The sequence below is a fragment of the Lonchura striata genome, chromosome 2 (genome assembly GCF_050655825.1).
Source record: "Lonchura striata isolate lonStrDom1 chromosome 2, ASM5065582v1, whole genome shotgun sequence".
NCBI lineage: Eukaryota > Metazoa > Chordata > Aves > Passeriformes > Estrildidae > Lonchura > Lonchura striata.
Window position 1 is genome coordinate 102,817,880 of NC_140704.1, and position 21,596 is coordinate 102,839,475.

The following is a 21,596-nucleotide window of genomic DNA, read 5'->3' on the forward strand; positions in this document are numbered from 1 at the left end:
CAAGAATATGTTAAAAAAATAATGCAAAATACATTAAAATGGTGCATTCACAATACAATTTTCTGTAGCTTCTAAACTGGTGAAGTGTATTATTCCAAGTTTAACAGAACCATAGAAAATTATCTGGGATTTCAGAGACAGAAAATTATTAGCTTGAACTTGTCATTCATTGAAATGTCTTTCCAGTCTTTTATAAAGGCATTGATTTCATAGGCTAGCTTCCAAATTCAGCTTGGCAATAAATTTTTAGCATCAAATTGTAAACATGAGAACCAAAGAACTAAACTACAGAGAACTTGGGAAGTTTCCAGAAATTTATTTACAAATTTCAGATATTTAATTTGATAGAAGGCTTGTCAGTGTTCACTTTTCATGCAAAATAGCAGCTTCTACTAAAATTGTCTATTTTGAAGTGCTCCATTTTTTGCCTATCCACAATCACAAATAATGAGGACAGAGAGGGTTTTTGCTTTCTGGGAGCGAGTGGTTGGTGGGCGTTACTTGTTGGCTTGTTGTTCATTGTTTTTTTTTCTCTCCTGGTTTACAATAAAACATCTGACACTTGTAAGCAGTAGTAGCTATTACTCTAAAGATATCTTGATTGCCATCACTAAAATTACCCTGAAATAGCTAATACTTTAACTGTTTGAGGAATAAACTGTCAAAAATAAGTCAGAAAACTTTATCTTCTTATTTTCAGAATTAATTGGTTCCTACCATTTTAACCTTGAGTACACACCATTTTTTTTTCTTTCCAAGAAAAAATGTTTCATTTAAAAAGCTGTGGATTTTAATCTGCATTTGACATTCTTTTCAACATTCTGCTCACAATTCATGTGTAGGAAAGTGTGTTCTCAGCAGGACTAGTTTTATGATACATGTGCAGAGATATGTTTTAATTTTATAATTTTATACTTTTAAATGCATTATCATAGCTCCTAAAGAGACAGTCATGGCAGAGTCCCTTTTACACTTAGGAGTGAAGATCCAAATGATCATATCTGCAGCAAAGACTTCACAGGTTAACAATGTTTAAAAAAAAAAACTTCAGAAACATTGGTTATCTACATGCAAGGACTTCAGGGAAGAGAGACAAACTGTTGGTTATACCTTATGGACCTTTTGGTGTTGTTTCCTGTTAGGAGGGGTCTTTTCCTTTTGTTTAAGTCTAGATTTCATTTTTAGGGTAAATGAAATAGTGCAAAGCACTGGCAAGGACAGAGCTAGTGAATTTGGAAAACAGGCTTGCTTCCTTGATTTTTTATATATAAAATTGGAGACCTCTGTAAGAATATGACTCTTTTTCCATTAAAGTAGGCTCTGTTGCAAGAATTCTGGAAAATTTTAAATTCAACATGACTGCCACATATGTGAATTTGGGTTTTCCAAACTGATAGAAATATAAACTATATAAATTTAATATCTATTTTTTTCTTAGTTCAAATTTCAATCCACAATTTAAAAATAATGCAGTGGGAGCCAAGCTAAATGATCTTGTCTCTCTGATAAGGATTACTCTGTTAGTCAGATTATGTATCAACAGTAACAAAATTTTTTTTCTGGCATTTTAGAAACTACTTCTCGTTATAAAGATGCCACCTTGCCTTTCATTATTTATGTTGTTTTTCAAATGATGTGTTTCTTATATTATGGATTTGGTTTTATACAAAATTATCATTCTGTTTTCTACAAAATGTGCATAGAAATTTTACCTAAGTCTGTCTCTTAAGGATTATTTCTGTCCAGCCAGAATGGATAAACTCAGCTTGAAAAATATTTTGAAGGTAACAGATCCAGCCTTCAGAAAAAAAATTGTCTGTATGGGAATTTTTCAAAAATCTATAGAAGGAGGTGACCACAGGAGAAAAATTATTTCATAATTACACAATCATTTCTGTTTCCCATTGTATTTAATTTTCATTGATGTTCTATTTTTAAAATGAAGTTAAGCACTAGACAATTACTTAAACATCTATTTTTTCAATAGGAGCTTCTATCTTGTTTCCTTTACAGCAATTAACTATGATTGTATTCAAAAAAAGCATCCAGGTCCACTGGAAAAAAAAGCAAACAAGCAAGGACTCAGAAACCAACCAAACAAGCACATAAATGCTGAATTTATTTAAAATTTCAGTATATATTTGCATTTTTTTTCTAGAGGATGAATGTTTCCTTATTGGTAGGAACACTTAAATCTAGACTAAAATTGTTTTTGAGTAGGAGGCTAGAAATTTAGTATTATTAATGACATTGTACCTGTTTGTTTGACTGAAGAGACCAAATCCCCAGACTCTTAGAATTTGGAATTTTAGATAGTTTGAGGCAGGGAAAAAGTAAAAGATTAGAAGGAAAGCTAATCTAACTTTTTTCAATATTTGGTTAAAGCTCAAGGAAGTCCCTGTAGCTGAAGTATTGCTTCTAATGTTATGTTTCCCTTCTAGATTGTATTTTATTAATGTTTTCTTTTGTACCACAGTATGAAGAGAGATAAAGATTTTCTCTTTTTTTTGTTTTGTTTTTAAATAAATAAGGAGTATGTTACTTCACTGAGAAAGAACATCAGAAGAAAAATCTTTTCCCTTGCTAAAGGAAAGATGTTTGTAAGCAGATTTAGGTTTTGGTTCTGGATCTTCCCATTTGTGAGGTGAACTTTGAAAAATTATTTAAAGTGCTTGGGCTGAAGTTCCTGCAGTTTTATACTATACTGAAATATGCACAGTAATCTCTTAGATGCCTTGATTAAAATCGACATTGAGATAGCAAAATTTTAAGACATTAATATGTAATTTTTTAATGAATCAAAGGCACTTGACTTATATCTTCCATTCAGTTCAGATGTTCTGAGGCAATTTCTTGGAGGTAAAAGATATTAACAGCTAAATAGAGTATGTTTGGTAATTTGAATTTAATGGCTTTCCAGATGAACCTGAAACAAATTCAACCCTCTCCATAAATATTTAGTCTTGCAATATGCAAATCACTTCTTATGTCACATGGGAAATACATCACAGCATCATAGCTCTGACAAAAGTAAATCCTAACATATGAGAGATCCCCAATCCTAGCTGCAATTAAGTATCCATCCTATGATAATTTATTGATTAACCAGACATTCTCTAAAGTTATAAAATATCTTGTCATACAGTAGCTGCAGGTATCTTTCTCCAATGGCACAAGATGCTTGAGAATCCTCTGAATTCTCCAGCAGACATCTGAGATACTGGGACTGTATATGTGAAATGTAGGAGCCACCTCAGTATTTTGCCCCTCTCACCCGACTTCTCCACCAGCCTTCCCAAAACCAGTACTGTTACCAGCTTCAAAAAATTCTCTGCGAATTTCACAGGACCGGTAGTGTTCATCATGTTTCTCAATCAAACAGATAATTTACTTATTTCTGCCAAATGGAACACCTCTAAAAGCAGAAGCGCACTAGACTAAGTATTTTGACTTGAGTTTTTGGTTATTTAAAATATCCTAGGAATCAAACCAGCCTATCTTCTAACTTTTTTATAGAAGTCTATTCCATCCTGAATGATAGAAATAAAAGACAACATATTTATTTGACTCAGCAATTCACTTTTAACTTCATCACTATGAAGTCTGGGCCAACTGATTTTAAGACAGACATATTCTAGCGCATGTGATTAAGATAGTCAATATGTAAAGATCTCAGGAAAACAAAACAATCGCAAACAGCAAAGAAACATGAAGAGGCAATAAGAATATAATAAGAAATTGCAAGATTAATTATAGTTCACAATATTGTATTCCTGAAATAGCGGATAGCAAAGAATTTGTCCAAAATATATTTTATTTATGTGAGAATGGAATTAACAGCAAAGAAATGTAGGCATGATAGATAATCATCCCCTCAGCTGATAAGAACTCATGAGACATGGATGAAATCTGATTTAATGATTTCAAAATTTTACATTGCGGATGAAGCCTAGAACAAGATATTCAGTAATCTCTTATTATTCAACAAAATCTCATAATCATTTACTTTACTTCATCCTGAGTTTCCATTTTAACAAAGTCAATTACATTCAATCATTTTTTCCTAGTTTATCTGAAATGACTGTCATAGCCTCTAGCTACCACAAAGTTCAGAAAAAAAATACTCATTAACAAGCTGCATTGGTATCAGGAACGTCTGATTACTCTGTATTGTAAAAAAAAAAAATTAAAACAAGCAGATCCAGCATAGATCAACATTCAACAGAGAATTTATTTGGAAAATAATAACAGTAATAACAAGAAGATTTTGACTGTTTTTTGTCCCTGCACTGATTTTTTTCTCCCAATTATATATGCTACATACATGTGTTCATTGAATGACCTCAACATTATAAAATGTATTCATGTAATTTCTCATTGTCATTCACAGCAGTTTTGGTTTTTATATCAACCAGTTTCATGTCAAATAGCTTAAAATTGTTGTTTTCTCATCTGCTGGCAAAAGATTATAGGTTTTTATTCTAACATATAAAGGGAAGAAAGTGCCTCAAAACAATCTGCAAAATACTATAATCATCTTGGCTTATCACTATTCTTGTTAATGTAGATTTCTTGTTATTTATTATTCTTCCTTTTCTGAGCTGACATTTCAAAAAAAAATTGCTATTTATTGCTCACATAAAATTGATCTTCTAATTTCCTTTTCATGTTTGTTTATTTTTTCTCCAATAAATACTAAGCAGTGTTGAGACATCTGCTTCTTTTAGGTTATTTTGCGCATCTCTTTCTATCCAGGATTAACACAGCAGAGTTTACAAAGTAAACTTAATTCCAGGAGAGGCTTAATTTTTTTTTCTTGGTTATGTTGTTTTACATATTTTTTGATTAGGTAATTGTTACCAAATTTTTTTACTTAGGATTTCCTTTCAGTTTGCAATGGAAAAAACTATTTAGGATTACTCTGAGACTATGCCTGACAAAAGTCTGGGTCTTCAATGCATATTTAATTCAGCCATTGACTTATTTAAAGCACATCTTACAAAGAAAAGTCCTTAATAATCACTGCTGAAAAGCATGCGACATTAAAAAACTTACAAAACCAGCTGAACAGTGCTCCTCTACATTCCTTGGACACAGTTTTATCTACTTTTTCAAGACTGTTCTTATACTACCTGTGCTACAGCATATGAGAAAATGGATAGCAAACAGGTTTTGAGTATTAGGAATTCAGAGGAGATGACTGATCTTTGTAAGCTAGGGTATTTTATCCATTTATGATATACCTTTTGTTTGTTTGTGAAGAAAGTAAGCTTATTAAGGGAAGAAAGGCCCCAGAAAGCCAGTTAATATTCTACTTTTTCCAAGCTTAAGGGCAGTACATCCCAAAAAAGAAGAAGTCAGGCAAAATAAAAATTAGCAGACCAGTGTGGATGAACAAATAGCTCCTGGACAAATTTAAGCACACAAAAAGTAAGCCCACAGAGAGTGGAAGCAAGGACAGGTAACCTAGGAGGAACACAGGGAAGTTGTGTGAACAGCCAGGGATCAGATTAGGAAAGCTAAAGCCTGGGCAGAATCAAATTTGGACAGGGATATCATGGACATCAAGAAATTCTGCTGTAGGTATACTGATGATAAAAGAAAAGCTAGGGATAATGTGGACTGTCTCTGAAAAGAAATGGGAGATGTGACTACCCTCATATGTGATGAAGGTTGAGGTAGTCAGTGACTGATTTGCTACAGTCTTCATCAGCAATTGCTCCAGCCACACTGCCCAAGTTACAGAAAGCAAGGCAGGGACTAGGAAAATGAGTAACCACTGGCCACTGTAGATGAAGACCAGGTCTGAGATAATTTACCAAACCCGAAGGTACACAGGTCCTTGGGAGTTGATGAGATGTATCCATGTATCCAGAAGGTGCTGGTGGATGAAATGGCTACATAACTATCCATCATATTTGAGAAGTCATGACAATACAGTGAAGTTCCTACAAGAACAGGAAAAGAAGAAGCAATAACCCTCATCTTCAAAAAGCAAAATAAGGAGTACTTGGGAAACCACATACTGGTCAGTCTCACCTTGGTGCTTGGCAAGATCATGGAGCAGATAATCCTGGAAACTATGGAAAATTAGAATGCGTTTGATGATAGTCCACAGGGCTTCACCAAGGTAAAATCATGCCTGTCAATTTTGGATATCTTCTGCAATGGGATTATGGTGTTGGTGGATGAGGAGGGAGTGACCAATATCATCTACCTGGCCTTGTGCAGAGAATTTGATACTATCCTGAGCACCATCTTTATATTTAAACTGGAGAGACATGTATTTGATGGATGTACTACTCAGTGAATAAGGGACTGGCTAGATGGTCACACTCAATATTTTCAGCAAACAGCTCAATTTCCAAGTGGGGACCAGTGATGAATTATTCCTCAGGGATCAGTATTGGTACCGGTGCTGTTTAACATCTTTGTCAGTGACACGGGAAGTGCAATTGAATACATCCTCAGTACGTTTCCTGACAGCGCTGAGCTGGGCAGGGAAGGATGCCATGCAAAGAAGGGACCCTGACAAGCTTGAGAGATGAGCATGTGCAAACCTCATGAGGCTCAGTAAAACCAAGTTGAAGGTCCTGCACCTGGTTTGAAGCACTCCTAAGTACAAATACAGCCTGTAGAAAGAATGGATCATGAAAAGCCCTGAGGGGAGGAATTTGTCTTGGTTGACGAGAAGTCCATCATCAATGAACAACATGTGCTTGCATACCAGAAAGCTAGGACAGCAACCCGGCTACATCAAAAGCAGCATGGGTAGCAGGAAGAGGGAGGTGATTTTGACCTTCTACTCTACTCTGGTGAAACCCCACCTGGAGTACTGCATCCAGCTCTGGGACCTGCGACCTGAGAATGATGTGGAAGCCCAGCTCTTGGCATGGGTCCAGAGAAGAGCCATGAAGATGATCACAGGGCTGGAGTACTCCTCCTGTGAAGACAGGCTGAGAGAGTTGGGGTTGTTATGCTTGGAGAAGAAGAAGCTCTGGAGAGATTTTACAGCAGTTTTCCACTACGTAAATGGGCATAAAAAAAATGATGGAAAGGCATCATTCATAAGGTTGTGCAGGGACAGGACAAGAGGTAATAGCTTCAAACTGAAAAAGGGTTTATTTAGATGGGATAGTAGGAAGAAATTCTTTACTGTGAGGGTATTGGGACACTGGAAGAGGTTGCCTAGGGAAATTGTGGATGCCCCATCCTTAGAAATGTTCAAGGTCAGGTTACACAAGACTTCATGCCACCTTTTCTTGGATATCTTGTCCCTGGCCCTGGCTGGGTAGCCATTAAGGTCCCCTCCAACCAAAACCATTCTATTACTATTCTATTATTTCATTACTCAAAACATACAAGGACACATGCTTCATTGTGCTAAACAAATTATTTTTTTTCTTAAAAAGATCGTACTAGGGCTCAAAAAAATGCCTATTAAATGTTAATAAAGAGTGGAAAACATGTGGTAGACAATTACAATAAAATACACTCAAAATTTTTGTTCTTTCTATGGCACTTTTTTGGGCTTTTCAGATAGTTAGAAGAAAATATTGTCCAAATAATTCTACAGAATTTTCATTAGAAAATCCGAGCTTGTCTGCACAGCTGAGAAATATCTAAGAACTGCCTTTGAAGAAAAAAAGCAGGATAGCGAGAACAGAATATCTTTAAATTAATAGAATGTGTATATTTTTTGTTAATGAAGCTTTACTTGCCACAAAAACATTCAGGCTTTCTGCATGCAGGCTGGACTACCTACAGCACAGCCTTCCTCTGAACCTATAGGTGATTATGCTTGTACTGTAAGCATTAAATAAAAATTTCAAAACTTACACTTGCCCCCTGGCTTTACACTGGATATATTTCATGGCAAAACAGTGGTTCTTAACTTAACCAGTATCAGTAAACCAAAAGCATCCAAGACTGGCCAATAATAGTGCAGTGCAATTTGTGGGTTTATTTATAAAAGCATTTTCCTGTGGAAAATTGAAACTCCAGTTATTTTATTTTTCACTACAAATAAAAGCTAAATATTTCAGGTCCTTCCTGCAAGTTAATACAAGGGAAAAGTACTATTTGCATATTCACCAAATAGCCAATCTACACTAAGTGGCTGATGGCAATTTCTGAAATTAGGAAAAGATGTTGCTAAACTAGTGAACCTCATTATCCTTATTTGCATGAAGTGTAAAATAACTATAATCTCAGAGAAATACTGAAAAAAACCATATTTACTTGCAGTTGCATTAGAATTATTTCAGTGTTGTTCAGTAGCACATTATACTTCTATGTAATTTTGTAAAATTTGGGAATGCCACTGGTGCTATTTCGCATGTCCTATATTTCCAATATGTGTATCATATTGTCTAAATAAGGATGTGTAAGCAAATGCTTCTGAGTTGTTATTTTATGAGTGAAATGCTTTAATATTCATTAGAGATAAGATGTTGATTCATCTCCATTTATTGTGTAAATACATGGTGGAACATTATGTGTACAAAAGAAAATCTTCACTTTACTAATCAAAGAGCTCTAAAAAGGCTCTGCTGTTATCTGCAATCTTACTAACAGTTCAGTGTATGCCCTGTGCTGAAGTCATCATGCTTGTGCTTCAAATGCTCATTATTCATCCTTCTCTTGGCAGAGCAGAAAATACTCTGGAAAGAAATACTTTTTTAAAAATGTGCTTTATTTTAAAAATATAAATTTATAAGAAATTTATTAGGTATTTTTGTAAATACATTCTCTGACATACAAGAAGGGAATATGAAAATGTGCTTTTCTTTTTTACCAGATCTTAAATAATAACACACGCACTGTCCCAGTTAACCCTCTTATTTTGCATATTGGGAAAGGAACTCCCACCTTTGGATCTGAGGAGGTTTTCAACTCCTTAAAGTTATGGAGGTTTAAAAGTGTACAAGTTTAACATGTGGGGAATCCTCTTCTAGATACAAATGCTGGTTGGATTTTCCTGACCTCATGTGAACATGGTGTTTGCCAGCCCAGTCTCATAGCCAGATTGTCAAGCTGTGCCACCAACTGAACCACGCTGGCTTGAAGAGCAGAACCTCACAAACACAGCTCTGTAGCTCCTCAGATAGAGGAGTCTCCTCTCAAAGTTGCAGTGTCACCCTTGCCTCATTCTAATTCTATTACAAGGAATCTCTAGCATCACTTAATGGAATTACCTAATTTTAGTCTGAGGGTCCCTTTGCCTTGATTTTTATCACACTTTTCTAAAGGCTATTTGAGGTGCCAGAGTAGCAAATTCAGCACAGCTCTCTCTCCAGCTGGGCTGGAGACCTCTTCCAATAATCCATGTCTCTTTGAACAGCTCTCTGTGAAAGGAAGTATTAACTCCTGCTGCAATTTGGATAGAGCCAGACCCAGCAGGCGTGAGCAGACCCACTTGTAAGAACAAACCCCTTCTTGAGCCTGAGCTAAAAAATTCAAGCTTGCCTGGAAACAGAGACATGGGCACCTCAGGAAATATCATGCAGAAGACTCTAATGCTTTTCAAAATTAGGTTTCTGACAGACATGTAACACTGTGTATAAACAGGCCAACAGTGACACAGTGGGTGCCTAATGGGCCACAATCCTCAGTGAAGGATCCCACTAAGAAGAATGCTTGTAAAATTCCCCATAAAGTTTATTTTTAGCATATATAAAAAAAAATCTTAATTTTATTCTACTTAGCTTATTTGTGATGACCAATATATTTTACACAACAAATGAGATTTTCTCTTTTAGCTTGAAAAAATCCCCACACTATAAATCAAGCAAAAAGTAAAAATATTTTCCCTATAATGACATTTCATACAACCCAGCTGAATTGGCCTCTCTACAGGTAAAGCACTGGGGTAAGAGAAGCTGACAAACATTATATATAATTCGGTTAAGCAGATGTTAGTGTTCTTCTACATGTGTACAAGAGTGTGTATATGCTACATCATTCAGAAAAAGCAGGAAAGCAATTACTTTATCAACAAGGCAAAATTAGTCTTGTTTCCTCTGTTTCAATTTGGCTGTTTTTAATAAATAGTTAATACACAACTTCTTCTGGACTATTTGCTTTAGAAAAACTTTCACTTGTTTCTCTCTTCCCTTTATTCTTTTAAGTGCTATGGCACTTAATGAAATTAGTTCATAACTATCCATACTTTGTCTAACATCATGTTTTAAAAATTACAGGCTTTTGAGTGATGGTTAAACAATTGTTTTCCATTCATCAACATACAGACATCCTGTACAATGAAAGAGGTGATTGGTTTGTCGTTAAAAATAAACCCAGGAAAACACACCTAAAAAATTCAGCTACACACTGCACAGCATGACTTATATAGCTTTAATATTTCTGTGCTAGTTCAAATGCCCTTGTACTGAAATACTTAAAGCTTTGAGAATATGGTGGGGTTTTTTTCCTCCCCTGAATAAAGCAATCTAACAACAGCTCAAAACACTCCAGTAAGTGTTTATCCACCCCTTATGCCTTTTGTCTCTCTCATTGTCAGGAACAGAGACACAGTCCCATCCTGCATCTGTCTGATCCACAGCACTGCCAGCTCTTGCCCTCATGCCCCTGTTGCCATGTAGCACAATGCATCAGAGAAATTCACTGAGGTCGTTCTCATAATGCTTTGTATTTGATTGGATCTGTTATTTGTCTGTTGTTTTAAAGTTTCTGTTTGCAGGCAGCTCAAAGCAGTGGGGGACAGTAAATGCAGAATGCATTTTCCAAGACTCTGCTGGCTCTTTTCTATTTACACAGTTTCTATCACACTTATCACAATGGCAGATAAGCACTTTTCAGTGTTAAAGATGACAATTACACTGATGGCGTTTCTAAACCTATTGAAGCCTGCCACCAGTTGGCACAGCTTCCTCTCAGCTGCTAGATACACTCTATGAGATTGCCAATAATTTCAGAGGCTGACAAACCAGCAGTGTTTCAGCCCAGGGATTACCCAAATGAATACCCCTTTGGCTAGTGTCTCGGCCTGTCAATTATAAGATTTCATCTCAGAATACCTCTACATGGCAATTTTAATTGCTGTCAAAAAGCTGGTGCATGTAACTGCAGATGCATAGTGCTGTTGAAGTTTACAGGACAGTAGGATAGAATAGGTGAAATGCAGGAAAATTATGACAGTATATAGTTGCATTGAGCTCCTGTGACATTATTTGAATACAAACAAAAATAGACATGGTAGGATTTAATTATTTTTTCCATTACACTCTTCTTTCAAAACAGACTTTAAAAAAAAGTAGCAACTATTTTTAGACTGTTTGTCGCTCTACATATGTTAAACAAATTTTTTCTTTGGGGAGTATGATCCTTTTCATGAAGCAAACAAATAGAAATTTTTCTTCTCTGTTTACCTCATGCATCCGTCATACCTATACCTCAGTAATAGTATTTCAGTGCCATTTCAAAATTACCTTCTGAAAAAAAAAAAAAAAACAACCAAAAAACACACCTGCTTATCAAAATACTGATTTCCAAATGCTATCCTTGTGAGATTCTGAAATGCCTACTTTATGGAGTTGAGAAGTTAATCTTGCCATGCAAATTTATGTATGAGAGCATTCAAAAATCTCTCTCCAAAAAGTTAATGATCCAGGCAATGACAAGTTAACCTTCTTCACTCAGCAGGACATGGAAACACAAGGAAAGCAGGGGGTTTAGTGCCAGTGGACTGGGCTATTGTCTTAGTTGGTATAAATTTGCACATTTTATGAAATCCACACTGACCTTTCAGGATCTGGTAATCTTCAGCAACAAGTTAAAATTAAATATCCCATTCCAATCTATCTAAACTATAAAAGTAACACTGACACTAAGAACATAAACAAGGTCTCATAAGTTGTTGAGTGTATAAATTAAGCACACAGGATGATCCAGCTTCATGGGACATTTTTAAGATATCTGAAAATTCAAATTAATATCCTTGAGCCTTGATTTATTAGGAACCTCTCTCATTCACTAGGATGATTAAAATCTTATTGAAAGTGACCATGAAATTACATCAGTTAGCTCTCTCATCCTTTGTGGGAACATTCTGCCATGCCCATGGACATACAGAGCCAAGTTTGCTTAAGTATCTACTTGACAACTTGAGCTACCTTGTTTTTTAACTTTGTTTAGGGTTTACTTCTGTTTACAAATATTTGTCCATGGCAGATTACTCTTCGAGTAAAGAAACCAGCCTTTTTTTCTATAGTTTCAAGGCAACTGATCTTCCCCAGAAACTGCATCAGAAACAAAGCCTGTTTGGGTCTATGGATTGTGTAGGCTGCAAGACATTAAAGACATCTGTTGCAATGGTGAAGAAAATTACAACTGCATTTTAAGGTTTCAAAATACCTCTAAAGCTTAAGTGAAGACAAGGAAGCAGGAAGTGTGTTTTGGCTATATTTTAATGTATTTGATGCAGCTGCAGTATAATCGTTGTAATAAAATATATTATACATTAAATTATATTTATTGAATTTGCCACAGAAAGCAGCACAAATAAAATCAAAAGTTTTGTTACCAGCTTACATGAAACTAGAGTTGCATCTTTTGTATTTTTCATTCATATTTATATATTTTTGAGCAAGAAAGACAACAAAAATGAGTGCACATATCCAGAGAAAAATCTTATTTTTCAGTATTTGTCTGGGCAGATTTATGACCTGTGCTAACCCTGAAATGGGGAAGTTCAACCTTCTTAGCACTTAACATATGCCTACATTGTTGGTTATGCTATGGTTTTCAACTATGCCCCAGATATGTCACCCTCAACCATAATGCCATGAACTCCCATTTGTTAATCTGAATTAATGAGCAGATGATGTCCAGCTAAGGCCAGAAAAAATAATAATCTTATATTGTTAGGGATGATTCATGTACACATGCATAGAGTACTTTTTTATTATTAAATACTTTGTCTCAAAAATTGTCTATGTTTTCCCTTTTTATATAAGCATCTTTAGGAGTGTAAGGACAACATTTTGACCAAGTAGAGAAACCACAGCTATATTATCTTTCTGGGTTCTTTTCCTGACTTATTTTTAGTGTAATTGTTAGCATCGGAAACAAGAAGTGTTTTGATTTTTTGGTAGGTTTGTTTTTACAAGACCAGAAAGATTTTGAATATTTATTATTGAATATTATAAAATAATTTAATGCACTACTAATCAATCTATTTTAAGAGTTTTTTAAAAAGCACATGAGATTTACTGAAGATAAATTAAAATCATATATGACATTTTGTCATCCTCATACAAACTAGTCTGTGTCTAAAATTCAATGTTTCCTTATTTTTTATGTTAATGGAGCATTTTTAATTATTCTTATATTTTAAATATGGAGAATTGTAGCAAATGAATATTTCTTGGGACTTTAAAGATTTTTTTCTCAAAAAAAGGAGCACAGAAATGGTGCCTAGAGACATATTTGTTTAAATTATAGTGCAATTAATTTTCTTCTACTTTGTAAAATAAAAATCCATTGGCATATTTAACAAAATAGCCATTATAAAACAGTAAAGAAGCAGAGATAATTATATTTCTCTAGATAAATATCTAGCGCTATTTCTGCAACATTTTCTGTCAGTATAGTGTTTTTCTTCAGTCTACAATGGCTATATGTATGATTATGAAAATTACATTGCTATTTCGCATGACTTTTGCTACAGATTCTGCAATTATGATATGAACACTCCCTCAGAAGTACACATTTAATTTACACACGGTGGGATGGTTCAGCAAATCTGCTCTAGTTCAGATTAACAAAAAAAAGTGCAACACTTCAAAAAGAGGGATTCTGCAGCATTAAGCCACATGTTCCCCTCCCTAGTTCTGGAATACTTCAGCAGTTGGAACTCTTAATGGAGCACAGTGTGCAGTACGATTAAGAATCTTTGCCATGTCTTTAATTTGCTGTCATGACTGACCCATACTGATTCCTTGTAGCCCTTTCTAGACCTCATCTCTCACTCTGAGGATTTGTTCTTGAGCTTTTGAACACCTCTGTTTTGATAAAAAAGCCCTGAGAAAAGTACCAGCATGCAAAATGGAAAGTAGAGTTTTTTTCTTGCTATATATTTTATCACTGTGTGTCACGGGCTGGAAAAGATTGTGTCTCAGAGAGATGATAATAAAGAGAAGGTGGCATATTTGTTAATAAGCTGAATATTTTAAAAGTTTTATTCCCTATCACCTCCTTGGAAACAATTTCCTACATTTAGTTTATTAATCCATACCAGTATTTTAACTCTTCTGTGGCTAGGAAGCCTGTTTATGAAAACATACTTTCTTGTAATTCCAATGCTAGCTGCACAACATTTTTCTGACAATCTTTATGTTGGCATATTTTTTGTTATTATTATAACTTGAAACTTATAACTGCCATTTTGTATCATCAAGAAATGGTGGACAGAAGTGTTTTGACACTTGTCTGAGAGCTGAAAGAAAATGGGAAAAGTAGAATTGTATTTTATCTAGGGCTGGATTCATATGGTCGAAAAAGAAAAAATAATCCAAAAACATAAATAATAAACAATAAACAAGCAAAATGTGTTTTATTAACCAAAATGTATTACAAATATCTATATGTCTTAGATTTTCATGTTTCTTTCAAAAAACATTTTAAATTGTTGTTTTAAAAAAATTAATTAAATAAGCAAAGAAAAAAATCAGTAAGGGGAAAAAAATAATCTTTTAATACACAAGAACAGTCAGAACAGGTAAAAAAGGAATTAGTCACACTCTTTCATACTCTTCTTTTTTACTGGCTTACTTGGGAAAGGAACTGTGTCAGACCCACCCTCTGAGTGCTCTCTTATATGGTCAGTAGGCTGGGTGGTGCCATTCTCTTGGGGCACTGGTGGTTCTTCCAGCCTTGCCTGGGCTGCAGAAAAGCTCTCATCACTCAGAACCCTCCAGATTTCACTGCTGTGTTTCCTTTTCACCACAGTCTGGAGACAAGACTTTTGCAGATGGGGACTGCCTTTTCCTGTTTACACGGATCCTCAGTGCCAGGACTGAAATAAAGCCAAGGGTGCAAGGGTTAATCTTTGCCATAAAGAGCAACTCTTTGGCTAAGGTGGATTGCTGCTGATTTCCTGTGTTTGCACATGAGCTAGTGTGTTTCGAGGAAATACATCTGTGTCATTTCCACAGCTTATTATTCATTTTCTCTGGTAGGTGTTGGAGACTTTTTATGTGTTAAAAAACCCCAACAACCAAAAAAAAAAAAAACCAAAAAAAAAAAAACCAAAAAAAAACAACAAGCCAATACAAACACTAAAAAAGCAGATTTATAGCTCTATAAATAATTAAACATGTTTTGAAAATCAGAGTTTTTGCAGCCTGTTTTCTTCAGGCCCCTTTTAGAAGTATATGTAACAATGACTGAGACCTGCCTTTAAGATACTCACTAACTTCTAGACAAATATATGTGTTACAGGACTACTGAAAACAGATAAGCCAACAGATATGACAAAATAGAATATCTTATTTTTCATTTGACATTGGAAGAAAATAATCTTGTCTGAAAAGGTTCAACTGTGTTTGATATCTATGAGGGAACATCTTGGGAAATACATTTTAAGAAGAAAATTAAATCTAGTCATTGTGATATCTCTAAGTCCTATTCTTGAAGGTCCTATTGTAATGAAGAAAGGAAAAGAAATAACAAATCAGAAACAAAATTACAGGAATTCAATATATTTTTTCACTTGAAATTCAGTGCTATTGGAACAATAGGTGTTGAAGTGATATACCTCCTCTAATTTATGAATCAATCCTTTTAATTGTTTTTACAAGTGTTTTATGATTAAGTAATTCAATTTATCCTGAGAATTTATAATAGATTTAAAATATATTATTATATTAAATGTAAGAGGTTCAACTTTCAGAGCTTTATTTTGGTGATTGAAATACATATTTTAAGTGATCACACTAAACTCTCTTCTTCAAAATGTACTTTTACCAGAATGAATTATAAATATTTAAACTGGATAAACTTTCATTAATTTTAAGAAGTACCTACTAAATTCTAAGGAGATTTTATAAGACTGTACTGTGGTTGCTAGAAATCAAGATGGTTCTGCTGGAACAATGTTGATTTTATGTTACATGTACCTATAGATTTAACTTTCCTATTTCACTCTTGAAAAATATTGTGTACCTTTAATTTTCACAGAAATCAGGGCTAATTACAGGGGAAAAATTATATTATCAGATACCTCAGTAGGTTACAGAAACAAACTTCTGAGTCTACAGGCTATATAATATATGCTAATGAAAATATTATCTTTCACTCTCTTGCATGGATATCACACTATAGTTTAGAAGATAAAGACATGAGTCTATAAATCTGTTTTCTATTCCTGGCTGAACCATTGCTTCACTGTTTTTCTAGCACACAACATAGATCTTAATAATATTCTCAATATATTATATATATTCTAATATTCTTAATAATATTCTTAATAATATTCTCAAATCCAGATCATATGATCAAGCAGGAAACAAACCAAAAGGAAACCTTTTGGTTTCTCCAGAATCCAGGAGGGTTAGTTGTTGCTGCCCAAAGTCTACCCTCCCTGTGGCATGAGACCGCATGATGAAGTTTGGAAAAATACTACAGGTTTCACTTAAAGACGTATTTGCTAAGAATTTAAGAAAGTAATTTTGTTAATCCTTACATTTATTTCTTCTATGAGACTGTCTTCAAGTCCATAGAGTATGAATAATGTCCTCTGTCTATATGTTTGCACATCCTGTATGAGAGAGACTAACCTCAGCTGAGAGCTCTTTATGCTTTTATAGAATAGAAACGCCACAGCATAATTATTTTAAGTGAAACTAATTGCACAGGTACAGCAATAACAGCAATCTCCAGAACACTTTGTTGTTGTTTCCAGGGTTTTACAAAAGATGTCTGTATCTAGTCATTCTGATTTGATTTTTGCAACTGCTGTTCCTAATTAACAGAAAATTTAATGGAATATTTCTTAGGAGAATAAAAAACAATAATAATTTTGAAAAATTTAGTTAATGAATACTCACCATGAAAAGCTTCTTTAAAAGGGTACAGAAGCTCTTTCCAAGATTATAGTTAAATGATTTGTCAGAAATACCCAATGAGCTTGAAGTGCTGGTCTCAGATTTTTCATAATGATTGCTAATTGCTTTGAGGCACTTAAATGAATCTAAATATTTTTACCCCTGTTTTGTTACATAAGCTGACATGTGTGCCTACCTGTCAATGTGGACATCATTACATAAGGAGTTTTCTGACTGACATTTAACCTGCCTATGTGATAACTTCCCATATATGTACAATGATACTTTCTAAAATTGTCTTGACTGAATAAAGAGCTCAAATTACCAGTTAATGGGCCATATCTGCCATATTCAGGGTGAAACACATGTATAGAAATAAGGAATGCTGTAGTTATCACGTAAATCTGGCAACATGCTACAAATACATTTTCCAAAATATCTGTCATATTCAAAGAATGTGAATCACAACTTTAAAATGTTTATTATATAAGTAAATTCAGTTTACAAAAGAAAACAAAAAAGAAATAAAGTTTTGAAATATTTTTTCTTAAGAAATTTATCGAGAATGTATGTTTCTATTTTTATCTATTGAAATGCTTTTCTGATATTTTAATTAATTTTTGTTATTTAACAGAAAGAAAATATTACCATCTTTTTAAACTTAACTCATAGACACTTGTTAAGAAAACATACAGTCTATTTTCATTGAAAATGCAATCATTCTGTCTCATTATGAAATCCAAGGCTCTTAAAATAACTTTAATGGAGATTGATAGTCATGTTGAAAATGTCAGCACAGCATTTGTATTTGTTATTAAAAATAAATAACACCATTTAAAAATAATTTTACATTGCCAGAAAGACCTTTATTTGAAAGGTTAAAAAATATTTATTGTTATAATTATTAAGCTCCTTCATCTGAGACCAACAACTTACTGTGTTAACTGTTATAAAATACATAATATTTATTTTCATGAAAGGAGTATTTTTGCAAAGTTTGGGAGACTCAGAACATGAATACATGATAGAATGTAGCCTGGAAAAAAAAAAATATTAGAATAAATTATGTTTAATTTTATATTTCTTTGATTTTTTTTTTTGAATGGAAAATTATTTTATGCATCGTTTACTAGTTAACTTTCACTGTTCTACAAAACATGCCAATCTTATTGGCAACATTCTTTGCTTTCATGATTTTGTCTTTGCATATTGTAAAATAATAGGGCATATTTTCTATTCAAAGACATTTCTAAGAGACTTTAGAAAATATTGTTCTGTTATACGAATATGGGTGAGAGATCTTTTAAAAAATTAAATTAACTGTTAGGGTAGTTATTGATAGATTTTTTTTAAATCCTTGAATTTTGAAAGAAATCTATGTTATTAAACATGCAAACACACATAGACAAGTTATAATATTGACAGAATAAATAAATCTCATTTGGTACATTCTGAGGGTCACCTGAATAACAGCACCAAATAAAAGAGGACTAGAGATGGACTTTAAGATAGGAAAAAAAAAACAAACACATATCTAAATGGAACATAATTTTATTTCTGGTGTTCTTTACACATCTCTCTAACTCATCCCATACTCTTCAAGTATGATATTTTACTCTTCAAGCTTGATCTTTTCATTTCATAAATACCTGTAAGAAAGTTGGGATAGTTAGTGTCTTATTTTCTAAACTATTCAATTGTGTTAAATATCAATGGCCACTAATAGATAGAGATGAATGAAACACAATACCAGCAACAAAATTTCATTATTACCTTTGAAAGTATTTGGGGTCATCCTCATATTTAAAATCATGCACAAATGGATGATGTGATAGAAGGCCTGCAGATTCCCTTCTAACACTCTTTTTCCATTAAAACAGAGAAATATTCTTGGAAAGTGCCTTTAGATTTTGTAAATTCTTTCGGAAGCTCAGAAATTCAATTAGTTTTATGTGACCAGCATATTCTAGCCCAAGAGTCAAGGCAAATGGGGTTTTACAATGCTAAAATTAAATAATAAATACTTTTTGTGAGTATTTTTTGAAGCAGGAAAGGATTTTTATTTGCTCAGTCCCTAATTCAGACATATGTAAAATTTAAATTTATTGACTTAGACATTAAGCCTTTGAGTTGAAAGGTACTACAGGAAATAATTTTAAGACAGGGTGGTCTGTCACTCTGGGCTGAACATCTGCAAATGTAAAGAACTCTGTATGTCTTGTGCACTGGTCATACCTTTCCTATGGACATTATATAAAGTCCTTTGTGCAGTTGTAGGTCACATATAAGCACAGACTTTTCAACACCTCAGGCAGCAACCTGTCTTTTCTTTCAGCTATGGTATGTCCTGGATACCAGATCCCATCCCTTAAAAGTGTGTTGCAAGGTCAGTTCCTGTGTCTTGGCCTAGATCATTAACAAATGTAGCGACAAAGAAATCCTGTTCATCATTTAGAGATGTCTGAAATGCTACATAAATATGACAGGATCAAGTCACATTATAGGCCCCTGTCACAGAATCAATTACATATTTGAGTGGTAAAACAGCTAAATATGTGTTCCTGAGTTTTCTCCCTCCTGCACATTCCAGAATTGCTAATTTACTTGCTTTTTATGGTCTCAAAGAGAGACTGGTCTCATGCAGAGAAAGCAATTCTGATAAATACATACTTCTCAAACTGCACTGCCTTATAAGCCATCAAAGCAATTTGAAATTCAATTTGATGTTTGACAGGGAGCCAGCGTACTCCCTTCAGGATACATTGACATGCTGAGGACACTTAGTGAGAGGAAAATTCCAACTATACCATTTTACCAAAGCTGGAGTGTCAAAATTCAGTGTTTCTCAGAAAGATCATAGAATAAATATGTTAAGAGCCAAAAACTGCAAGTCAAAGTTCAGAACATTTGGTAGCCTTCAGCTGTTTTCTGACTACATGTTACCATTTCATTATCTTTTTATATCCCACAGATGTGATAGACCTATCAAGAGATGCAGTGAAGTGCCCAAAAGTTCTTTATTAAGCAGTAGGCATTAGCAAGCTAGAGAAAAAATTCCATAGTTTATTGGGATAATTCACTGATATTTTAAAATAATTTCTGCAGAGATGACTAAAAATCCTGATTAATGAGAACAAGGATTGAGTTCTTGTTTTGTTTTTTTTCTGTTTTGTTTTTCATCTGAAATGGTCTGTGGGTGCAAGATTCTTGCCATTTATATACTATTTCCTATTGAAAATGTATTTTTTTTTAATCTGGACTCTTTTTTGTGGCTAGTTTGAATTACATCACTGGATTTTTTTTTAGACCTCCAGGAATTCGATATTTCTTTTATATTAAAATCACTTTGAATTACATGAAGTGAGATATAGATCCAGTTTGTGCATTTAGTTGAAAAGCTGAAGAAATCATATTCTCAAATGGAAAAGAGCAGCGATATTCACACAGTTTGAGTATGTGGTTGGAAACAGAGAATTCTACCAAACCCAGAAAGACAAAATTTGAGGTATTATTTTCAAAGCTATTGACACAAAAGGGGTTTCAAATGGTATAAAACCAGAACAAGTCTATATCAATCAAGAATTGCCCACAGATCACCATTAAATGAAACTGCCAAAATACTACTAATTAAAATTGTAGTTTAATATGTATTTCCAAGGTTGATCAAAATATATTTTTGAAATATTTTTAAGCATAAATGAACAAATTACAAACTTCTGATGATAAATTAGCAAATTAAGAAGCAGGAAAAAAAAGGGAAAAACCTGAAAAAGCAGTAAATGTATCCCTATTGAAAGTGGACATAACTGTGAATGACATTGGCAGCCTTGACGATATGTATTTATTGTAGTCATCCAGAGATCACAGATTAGAGTTTTCATGGACACACTACTATATGGAAGAGTTAAGTCATTTGTCCAAAGTCACATCGGATGTCTCTTGCAGAGGCAGGAATAAAAATACTTAACCATCCTATACTTAATGCTATTTACCTTTCCATTAAGTCATTCTCCCATTACAAGATAAACAGTTTTCCTGTTAAAAACATTAAAAAAACAGCTAAGGATGTGTCTTGGTTAGACAAGACAGGAGTCTGTGAAAGAGGGCAAAGCCTCCTGTGCAATGGAGAACGGCAAACCCCCCTCCCTCTGAATTACGAGGATCTTTAAATTAAAAGGCTCTCAGGCAAAGATATGGGAGTGGGAGTAACAATTCTTTACTAGGAGAAAACTAGACAACAATTTAAAAAGGAAAATGCAATCGGTACAAACAAAACTAGTGAAAGAAAAAGTCTAGAACTTGAGGAATGCCAGTATCAGGTTTTGCTGGGACAATTGCTTTCCCTTGCAATAGTTGATGAGTTGCAGCTGAAGTGGTGATCTTTAGAAGGGTATAATTTTCCTCTGAAGATCTGGTGGCAGTGGGGGCCGGTTTTCCTCTGCGCCGGGGTTGCCTCTGAGCTCCGCTGCCGTCGCCTCTGCGCGCGCCGGCTGCTTCGCTGCGGGTGCCGCCGAAGAGAGAGCGAGAGAG